The 10,000-nt window shown below is 42.5% G+C and overlaps 1 long non-coding RNA gene across 1 annotated transcript in view; it reads right to left on the reverse strand.

The window, feature by feature from the left end:
• Positions 1–2,707, reverse strand: part of LOC134438404 (uncharacterized) — a 3,055-nt gene extending 348 nt beyond the window's left edge. Inside the window, exons 1-3 of the long non-coding RNA XR_010032570.1 lie at positions 2,544–2,707; positions 1,738–1,831; positions 342–405 (exon numbers count right to left, since the gene is read on the reverse strand). This is a non-coding gene — a long non-coding RNA (uncharacterized LOC134438404). The remainder of the gene's footprint in view (positions 1–341; positions 406–1,737; positions 1,832–2,543) is intronic.
• Between the last annotated feature and the right edge of the window lie 7,293 nt (positions 2,708–10,000).

Below are 10,000 nucleotides of genomic sequence, written 5' to 3' on the forward strand. Positions count from 1 at the left end.
ACTTGCCTAAATTCACAGAGTTGCCACCATGTCATTGGCAGATCAGACATTTCTGACAATGAACAGTTAGAAATATATAAAATATAAAAGTTTTAATATAGAACTTAGTTTTATGTTGTCTGTTAAACATATATTGCATTAAACATAGTCTGTGCATATTGTGGAGATATATTTTGTGTTTATTGAAGTATTTTTCAAAATGTTACTTTTCAAAAGGGCTTTGGCATTAACACGTCTCGATGAGTTATGAGGAATATACAATGCTCAGCAATAATGAGCAAACAGCTTGACAATTTCGATGGGTGAGGACAAAGACAATGAAGGTGTATGGAGAAGCTTACCACTGATGTGTTCACTGCCTTGCCATAGCTCAGCTTGGAGGTCAGCACGGTCATTCAACAGCAACTGAAAGTGGGGGAGAGATTACATTACATTACATTTAGCTGACGCTTTTAACCAAAGCAACTGACAGTTAAAGGTTAGGTTGAGAAATATAGTTTAGACAACTTCCACTGTGCTCCGTTAAGGTTAAGGTCAGGAGAGTTTATATCAGCTGTATTTAAAAACAGACGATCACTTCTGCCCGCTGTCTTTCCCAAGACGCTTTTGGCAATTACAGATAACTTGTGATCGGTTGTCTTGAGATTTGTTTGTGCACATGAGTCTGTGTACAGAAGTGTAGACCACGTACATCCTTTCGTTTTCACTTAAAAATCAAATGAAAGTGAATGGGCATAACATAACTGCAGGATAGCACAATATCTAGAATATGTATAGGTCACTGTCACCCAGATGAAAGTACTCTTATTGCCATATTCTTGGGCAAGTAGGCTTAAAGGACCAGTTCAGTCAATTTCAATATGCTGTTGTATTGCTCACGCTACCCTTGACTTGTCAGTACTCGGTGATGCCACGAGATATGATTATTATCCGAGATGAGCTTTTCTAATGGGGGCAGCGTTTGTTTACATTTTAAAAAATGTTTTTGCATAGGACTACTCCAAACATTTCCCCGAAAGGTACCGCTGTTTGCTAGTTGTCTGCTGATGTTGTATAACCTTTCGGATGTTTTGGGTGTTGGGAATAAATAAAAATGTTTTTTTGACATGTAAACAAAGCACTGCCCCCATTACAATGACCAAGATTTCGGAAGAAGAAAAAAAAAACCTCAGGTACTGACAAGTCCAAGGTAGTGTGAGCATTACAACTGCATGTTAAAAAAAATGACTGAACTGGTCCTTTATACGTGCTGTGCTATGTTAATGGCAATAATTAATTTTATTTTGCTGAGCATTTGGTTAATTTCAATAGAATACTTTGGCACCACTTCTGATAACAGCAGATTAGTCTATGGTTTCTATGTCAAATGTGTTCTTATTTGGAATGCGTTGTGCACACTGCTTATAGCCGCCCGTAATGTGCTTCAACAGGGAAGGAAAGGCAACTTGCAGCCTGTTTAGAACATGTAGAGTAAGAATAATAGCGATGATCAGGACTAGATACAGCGGATTGAATTGCTTTACTTTATCTGACTCCCTTTACACGAATGGGATGGCTAAATAGGCTATACATTTACTGAGGTCCCTACAAATGCTATACAACTAGAATTAGAGGTGGCTGCATTCACACACGATTGTGAAAAATATGTTTCTAAATGTTATTCGGAACCCATAACCCAACACAAACACATAGTTGTGAAGTTAATGAATGTATATTGCCATCACGTGTATTACTTACCTGCTGCTTATGTTACGGCTTCGTCTTCTGGCTCGGTGTTGTGTTGTTGTAACAGAGCATGTCCACACAGGAGCTGCACCATCATCACCATTTACTGGGTACACAGAAAACATACAGCAGTCATTTGCTGGGGATGAATGTTTCTCTTGTCAGGGAGTTTACAAATACATATAACTTGATATGATGAATAAGTTATTTGCGGAAAGTTGTGGCCACTGAGGGGTAACGGTAAGAATGCACACTTGAAGATGTTCAAGTGGTTCTTGGGGATTTATTATAATAAAAAATCAGTAATTACATGTAATCTATTAGCCTGGTCCTGACCATCCCATAATACTACCATTTCATTTCGTATTCATGGTCTGGCATTTGTTTGCTCTGAAGCGATTGTAGGAAGCAGGAAGTTTGCACTCAGTTATAGTTTGAAATTATTGGACACCTCTCACCCAATCGCTGGCAGTTACTCAACAACAACATAGCGCAGACCAATGGCTCTGGCGCAGATGTGTACGTCATTGTCACGAGCGTTCTCCCCCTTTCGTCCCCACGTGGGGGGCGTATTCGATTATTGGCTGTTTTCTGGGGGGGGCGTTGCTACAGTACAGTAGTGGAGCCAATCCTTTGGCGGAAGTACGTAGGATGGCTCGCGAGGCTAGTAATCTATATGCATGTGTGTGGTTTTATGAAAGTGAAACAGAAATGACATAAAGGAAGAATGACTCCTAAATACTGAATGTGAAATTAGCATGGATCCAAGTATGGTGTACGGGCTACGGTATATTGGTTATCGTGACACCCCTCCATACCTGTAGTCGCTCGGGGTTGTCGGGCAGCTGCTGCTCCTGGTAGTCCTCTGTGTAGTGCGCGGTCAGCAGGTCGTCCGACACCGCCATGCAGCCACCTGCCGTGTTGCGGCCAAAGGTCATCGGGGCCTGTCGTCAAGGGAAACGATTGGCAGGGGATGAGCATGATAGGGCAATGCTATATTCAGTCAAACATAACCACATGCACGACAGGACCCTCCGTAGATGGCAAGGGGTGGGTGATTAACATGAGCTGAAACTTTAAAGAGGTAATTTTTCCGGACCATCTTACAGGAGGTAAAACTCGCAGTGAAGTTTACCCGACATACTCAGCTATCTTTACCGGACTGGCAATAATATTCCTATGAGTTCAACTACAAACTGTCGCTCTCGTCACGCTAATTGCCTCTAGCCTCGCTTTTGTCTCAATACAACTTCGACTCAATACAAAGCCAATTACTTCCATTGCTCGCCTTGCTTATGTTGCAATTTTGAAAAATTTAGTTGAACATAAAGCATTGATAGTCCTACACAAACTGAAAACCCCCATGTTTTAAGGCACAATACATGAATTGCTTGTCATTCTGAAGTTATGAGGAGGAAATGATCACAGTATGTAATTACATGTTATTGGTTCAGCAATTCACTTTGACTACAGCTTTGAAATTAGGTGTTAGGCAACAAAGTGTGCCTCTGTGGCAACATCAGCAGACTTGGAGAGGTCAAAAAAGCTCACAGTGTCATGGTTATCCGGTACAGTACAGTATTTTTTTTTTTTCAAGCTGTAATGATTATTGTCAGCACTTTTTAACGTGGCTGATTACCGGTTATCGTGACACCCCTTGTAGAATCAGATTGTCGTAGGCAGGGTTCACGTTAGCCGGCTGTGGCCGGACATTGGCCGTTTTGCATCATGAATGTCCGGCAAAATAAAATGTGACCGGCCAAAATGTCAGACAAAAAAATGACTAAAATTAATCAGTAAATAATATTAGCTCATTTTAAACACTGAATGTTACACAAAACACCAGTGATATGAAACTGAACAAAGACGAAAATAGCCTATGTAAATGAACGTGTAATAGTCTAAACATCACGCAATAGTGTTGCTTGTGCTCTCGTCCCCCACGGCGTTCTCCCCAATCAAGTTGCTTCCCTTTCACTTGACTCACACAGCTGGCTGATGTCAAGGAACAATTCAGGGTTTTTTTTGTATTTTAACAGTAAACACAAAGGGCATTGCGCTTGCAAAACCGTTTCATGAAAGACAGCGCGCTTTTGCTCCCCATGCATACAAGCAGCTAGCTCTTTAACACCAGCCAACTGGCCCAATGCAAATGAATTTTAAGTTTTGCTGAAAAGCAAGAACTAATATAGACAACTATGCTGCCCTCGGTCTGCGTTACTGGTGCAGAACTAGACAGCTAGCGAACAGTTCAAGAGAAGGCAAGCTGAAGTGTAATTTTGTCCTTTTATTTTCTTTTTCATTTCCTTACTGACTTTTCTCTTGCACTTTCACTTTGTACACTTGCACTTCCAATCTCAATACATCTCTCAACACTTCTCTTTACTGTAAAACTGTTAACAGAAAATGAAAAAACATACAACAGTTTCACTTACTTCAACATTTGCACGACACACAAATCTACAAGCAACCCAGCGATCTATTTTCAGTCAACACAACGTGACCTATTTTAGCTAAGTAGAATCTGACTAGCCAAACTTTACAGGAAAGTGAACATCACTTCTTGAGGCAAATAGAAATATACATCAAAATATCAATGCAATTTCGTTACAAACAACATCCATCACAAAATGATTACTTACAGACTAATATTGTCCAAGGCTCAAGTGTGAAAATATATAAATTGCGGGAGAGATGAAGTCTGTGTCTTAACGACAGAAAACACTTGAAAACACTGGAACCTAACCAGGAAGTAGATTTGCGCTGAAGGCGCAGTACCGCGAGAAAGTCCACACTATTAAGATTTATGTGGGAGAAACTAAACTCGGGCATGGAATTAAATGGAAGGCAGAACAACAATTTTGGAACAAGCACATTGGAAACACGGTCTTTTCCGGACATCAGCTACTCTTAAATTTTCTGAAGGGACAGGTTGACGTAGCAATGGTGCGTGCCCACAGACGTGCACTAGCACTACAACATTATCAAACCCAAGTGTTTGATGATCACATCGTCATGACTCACCTACATTGATGGAGGTTGCAAAGATGACAAATAACTTTCCTCCTGGCAAACTTACCACGTCATTTAATCATTTCGATTGATAATGGCTGGCATTGTTGTATTGTCTTTCGCGATAATGTTTGAACTCCCTCAGGTTAATCAAAATAATAAAACAGCTTTTGTGAATGGTTTGGAGACCAATTGACTTACACAACGGGAGACAATGTGAGGAAGTACAAAACCTCACGGGTAGGTTATTCCATTTTCCCGAACAGACCATAAAAAACAGAGACAAAAAACCTCCGGGAAAAATTGGACGTGCGGCAACACCGCTCAGAGAAATATGCATTTAGCCTGACTTAATAGATACCAAATGCCCCATTACAAGTTCAGAATAGCCAACCAAAACGGCAAGGTTTCCCTCATTATCGACTAAATAATGATAAAAAAAACCATCCATTATACACATATATTAACGCATTATGAATACAAGTAGGCTGATACAATAATAACCATCCAGATAAAATAGCTGCAGATAAAACAGTAACACACTTTGGGGTAAACAAAATAGGCCTGCCTACCTACCACTGCGATTGAAATTACACAAAGTTTAAACAACTCCTGCCAAATAATACACCGTAGCCTAACACATGCAGACATCAAATAATTAAGTTTACTCACGTTTCTTCGCACACAAGACACAAAATTAGAGATAAGAATACCCATCTGTCTGGTTAACACTAGCTAACATTAAATGGCTACCTAGCTAACAAATAAGGTATCCGTCATCGAAGCTAGCTAACACACAGAGAACATGTCATATTGAATGACAGCGATCATACAACCCAAGTTAAGAAGAACTCGTGGATACTAGAGTTAGTTATTAGTCTAGTTCTACTAAAATGTCAACCTGGCACCTTAGTCAGACCATTGAGAGTGCGAATCAGACCCTGTCTGAGAGTGAAGAATCTTTTTTCTCTGGCTCAACAGCCACGCTAGCAGAGATTCTAGGAATAGTTAGGACTACGTTGTGTTATCTCTCTGGCGCTAGCATTTCAAGCTAGGCGGATCCGATCGATTAGCTATCTCGTTCTATGCTAGCGGGCTGACAAGCATCGTACTCTCATACAATGATATTGATACATGAACGATCCAAATACAAATTAGTACACACCGGGGTACACAGAAAACATACAGCCGTCATTTGCTGGGGGGGATTGCCTCTGTCTGGCTATATCGAAAAGGCTTCATGCTAATGTGTACAACAACACAACCCATCAAGTCACCTGCATCATGAATAGCGGCCTACTAGCTCTACCTCTCTGCTACTACTAGAGCTACAGAAATTGGAGACACAATCTGAGCACAAACAACGTACAGGTACAAACAACGTGTAGTTCGGTCTCACTAGAAAAAAAAAACAATAAACCACTCACCTTTGTCTGCGTCATCCACAACCTGTTGGTGCTCCGTCGGAATCGTCAGCCTGCAGAAACCTAATAACTAGCACTCCAAGTTATATTTATGTATCGGTAGTTATTACAGCTCCGTCGTTAGAGTTGCATTAACTGGACTGTGTCGTGTTTACGCACGAGTGAGTGGGCCTGTTCTCGCTGCACACACAGAGGCCTTGATCCCGCTGTCAAGCCATGCCTCTGATTGGTCCCATGGAAAGCGATAACTTGCCAATAAGCGGTGTTTTGATTGGCTTCCATCCTCTGACCCCACCCCCCATCAAAAGAGGGCCAAAATTCGTAGACTTGTAAAAGCGATCCACACTTGTGTGCTTGCTGCTCCGAGCAGGAAGAGGTTCGCACAGCATGGCAAAACAGATTCACATTTGTACACACTCCTACTGCCACACAACTACAAAACATTTATACAGGTACGTTTTTTATTTTAGGAGATGCAAAATATGTGTGCAGATCTACAAAATTAACCTGCAGATGCAAAATGTTTTTTCCACAAATACATTGTATCTGGCACGTATGTGAAATTATTCCGCACATCTGCATTTTATTTCTACAGATACAATCTTTATGGCCTTGTTCTAGTTCCATATTGAGTCTGAATCAAAACTAAAGTAGGGAAGAGAGGGGAATGTGGCACTGAGACAGATAATGATACAACAAAAGACTCAAAACGTGTGTGTGTGTGTATGTGTGTGTGTGTGTGTGTGTGTGTGTGTGTGTGTGTGTGTGTGTGTGTGTGTGTGTGTGTGTGTGTGTGTGTGTGTGTGTGTGTGTGTGTGTGTGTGTGTGTGTGTGTGTGTGCGCGTGAGAGTGTGTGTGTGTGTGTGAGTGGATGTGTATGTGAGTGGATGTGTGTGTGTGTGCGTGCGCGCGTGCGTGTTTGTGAGTGAGAGAGAGAGAGAGAGAAGAAGAGAGAGAGACAGAGAGAGAAATAGAGTGTGAGAGAGTGCCTGCTCCTTCAACAATAAAATACATAGGCCTACTGTAGAACCAACAAGAAGAGGCAAAGTTTGGTATAACTTCAATGTCTTTAAAAAAAGTTGCACATGAAGGACAGGGAGGGAGAGAGGGAGTGTGTGTGTGTGTGTGTGTGTGTGTGGGGGGATGGGGGGGGGCAGGTACAGTTGCTGCAGGAGTCTCTGGGAGAGTGTCAAGTGTAAAGTGCAAAGTGCAATGTGCTGTAGGTAATTGTTGCATCAGTTGGCTAAAATAAGCAGAGGTCTCCTTGGACCTCTGTGTGTGTGTTGCTCCGGTATTACACATTTTGCTGAGCCATACAAAGTCCAGAAATAAAAAAATAAATAAAATAAAAGGCCATAACATAACTTAAGGGCCAAGTCTTTGCTGTGCTTTGCTGTTGATATTCACTTCGCGTTCACGCATGGCCGGGTCGACTAAGTCTCAACAGGCATACACTTGATGTACCACAGCACAGTAGTGAAGCCTTTGGTGTGTGTGGTGTGTGTGTGTGTCTGTGTGTGTGCGCGCATGCTTGTGCTGTCTATCTTTAAACCAGCGCACAACTCACCATCCCTGGTGAGGGCAGCAGTTACTCTTGCCCACTACAGCTACCATAAGGTGAGCTGGATAGATAGATAGATAGATAGATAGATAGATAGATAGATAGATAGATAGATAGATAGATAGATAGATAGATAGATAGATAGATAGATAGATAGATAAATAGGATCAGTGTCGTTTTAATTGTGTCTACTCTGAAAGAGGGTATGAGTTTACCGTGAACACAAGAAAGAAATACTGAGTGACACAATACACATTGAAACACACGTCACATAAAACCCATTTCCTACCTCTTGCTACTTGTGTATCTGGTACAGTCTTCTGTCTGTTACACCACGCGCCTACAAATCTGGCCGCAGGCCTTCCCATCATCGCACATACAGTACAGTACATTCACACACAAGCCTCAGTAGTACGAATCTTGCAGGAGCTCTCTCCATTCATACACGCATCCACAGTCACCACACACACAAACAGTATGACCGTGTCGTGTTTTCCCATTACTGTGATGAATGTGATATGGTGGCCCCCTCTGCGTTGTGCTCCATTCATTATTTACACCAGGATACAGACACCCTCCGACAGCGTCTGACTTACTGTTTTTCACTTGCTTTGCAGATCTGCCAGAGGGGAGAGAGAGGGGGGGGAGGGTTGGGGAGGGGGGGGGGGGGGGTCAGCAATCGGAGATCAGTACCTGTGATAGGAGCCAGGTCAGACAGCAGACATGAGATGGAGAGAGATAGAGAGAAAAAGATTGTGAGAGATTCTGGGGTGAAGAGAAAGAGGAAGGAGGAGAGAGAGAGCGTAAAGGGAGACAAAAGGAACGGAGAGCGAGATCAAAGTAGAGGCATGAAGAAAAATACAGAGAGAATATATATATATAGAGAGAGAGAGAGAGAGAGAGAGAGAGAGAGAGAGAGAGAGAGAGAGAATGGGAGAGATAGGGCAAGAATGGGAGAGATTAAAATAAGATGAAATGTAGACGCATAGGATATTCAAGATCCACACCCAAACAGACAGCTCTTTGTATGACAGTGCAACCTGAAGGACTAGATACTAAGTGCACACACAAACACACACACGCGCACATGCACACACACGCACACACACACCACACACACACACACACACACACACACACACACACACACACACACACACACACACACACACACACACACACACACACACACACACACACACACACACACACACACACACACACACACACACACAAAATGTGTGCCTAAGGTTGTGATCACTTTAGCCTAACTTCTTAAATGACTGCCTAAATGGAATGACAGTTATTTAGTGATTAGCCTACATTTATCCTGGGGAAATGAAAAGGACATTTTTGTAATAGTTTTGAGACGTAATTACCCCCGCGGACCACGGCAGTCTTTACAAGCCTCAATTAGGTAGACCTCATTACGGCCTTACAATCCCGGGTGAGCCGTATCGGCAAATCATAATGGCCATTTTACTGACCACTCGCTCCAATGAATACGTAATAGCGGCTTAGCGAGAGACTTTTGTCATTGTTTTACATTTGTTAAGCGGTTTTTACAACTGCCGGCATGGGTGTCTTTGCCACTGCCTCTCTCTCTCTCTCTCTCTCTCTCTCTCTCTCTCTCTCTCTCTCTTTCTTTCTCTCTCTCTCTCTCTCTCTCTCTCTCTCTCTCTCTCTCTCTTTCTTTCTCTCTCTCTCGCTCCCTCTCTCTTTCTGTGTGTGTGTGTGTGTGTGTGTGTTTGTGTGTGTGTACTTGTGTGTGTGTATTGCATTCATAAGTGCATGTGTGTCTGTGCCTGTGTCTGTCTGTGGGCGTAATTTCATTGTTGCCATCTCCCTACATCAAACACTGGTAATGGTGGTCAGGTCAAAGTCACTGCGACTTGGTGGCTGTGTGTGTAATTTAGCTTTCTTTCATTATTTATGTCCTGTTTTTTAGAGCAGTCTGCCGCTGACCTTTAAAATATGCTAAATTGGTGGTAGAGCCAAGGCCGAGAGGTTAGGAGGGGCTGTGCTGTGCTGTGCTGTGCTGTGCTGTGCTGTACTGAGCTGCTGTCTAAAGTGATGATGTATGCTAGCTGGCCTGGCTGGGGGTGGGGGTGGGGGTGCTGTGTGTTCTTGTTTGTGTGTGTGAGTGTGTGTGTTTGTGTGCGTGCGTGTGCGCGTGCATGTGTGTGTGTTTGTGTGGGTGGGGGCTTTATTTAGCAGGTGGAGTTTATTCTTCGTCATCAAATTGCAGCGAAGTAGAACAGCTGACAAAGCCGAAATG

The sequence above is a fragment of the Engraulis encrasicolus genome, chromosome 22, assembly GCF_034702125.1.
Source record: "Engraulis encrasicolus isolate BLACKSEA-1 chromosome 22, IST_EnEncr_1.0, whole genome shotgun sequence".
NCBI lineage: Eukaryota > Metazoa > Chordata > Actinopteri > Clupeiformes > Engraulidae > Engraulis > Engraulis encrasicolus.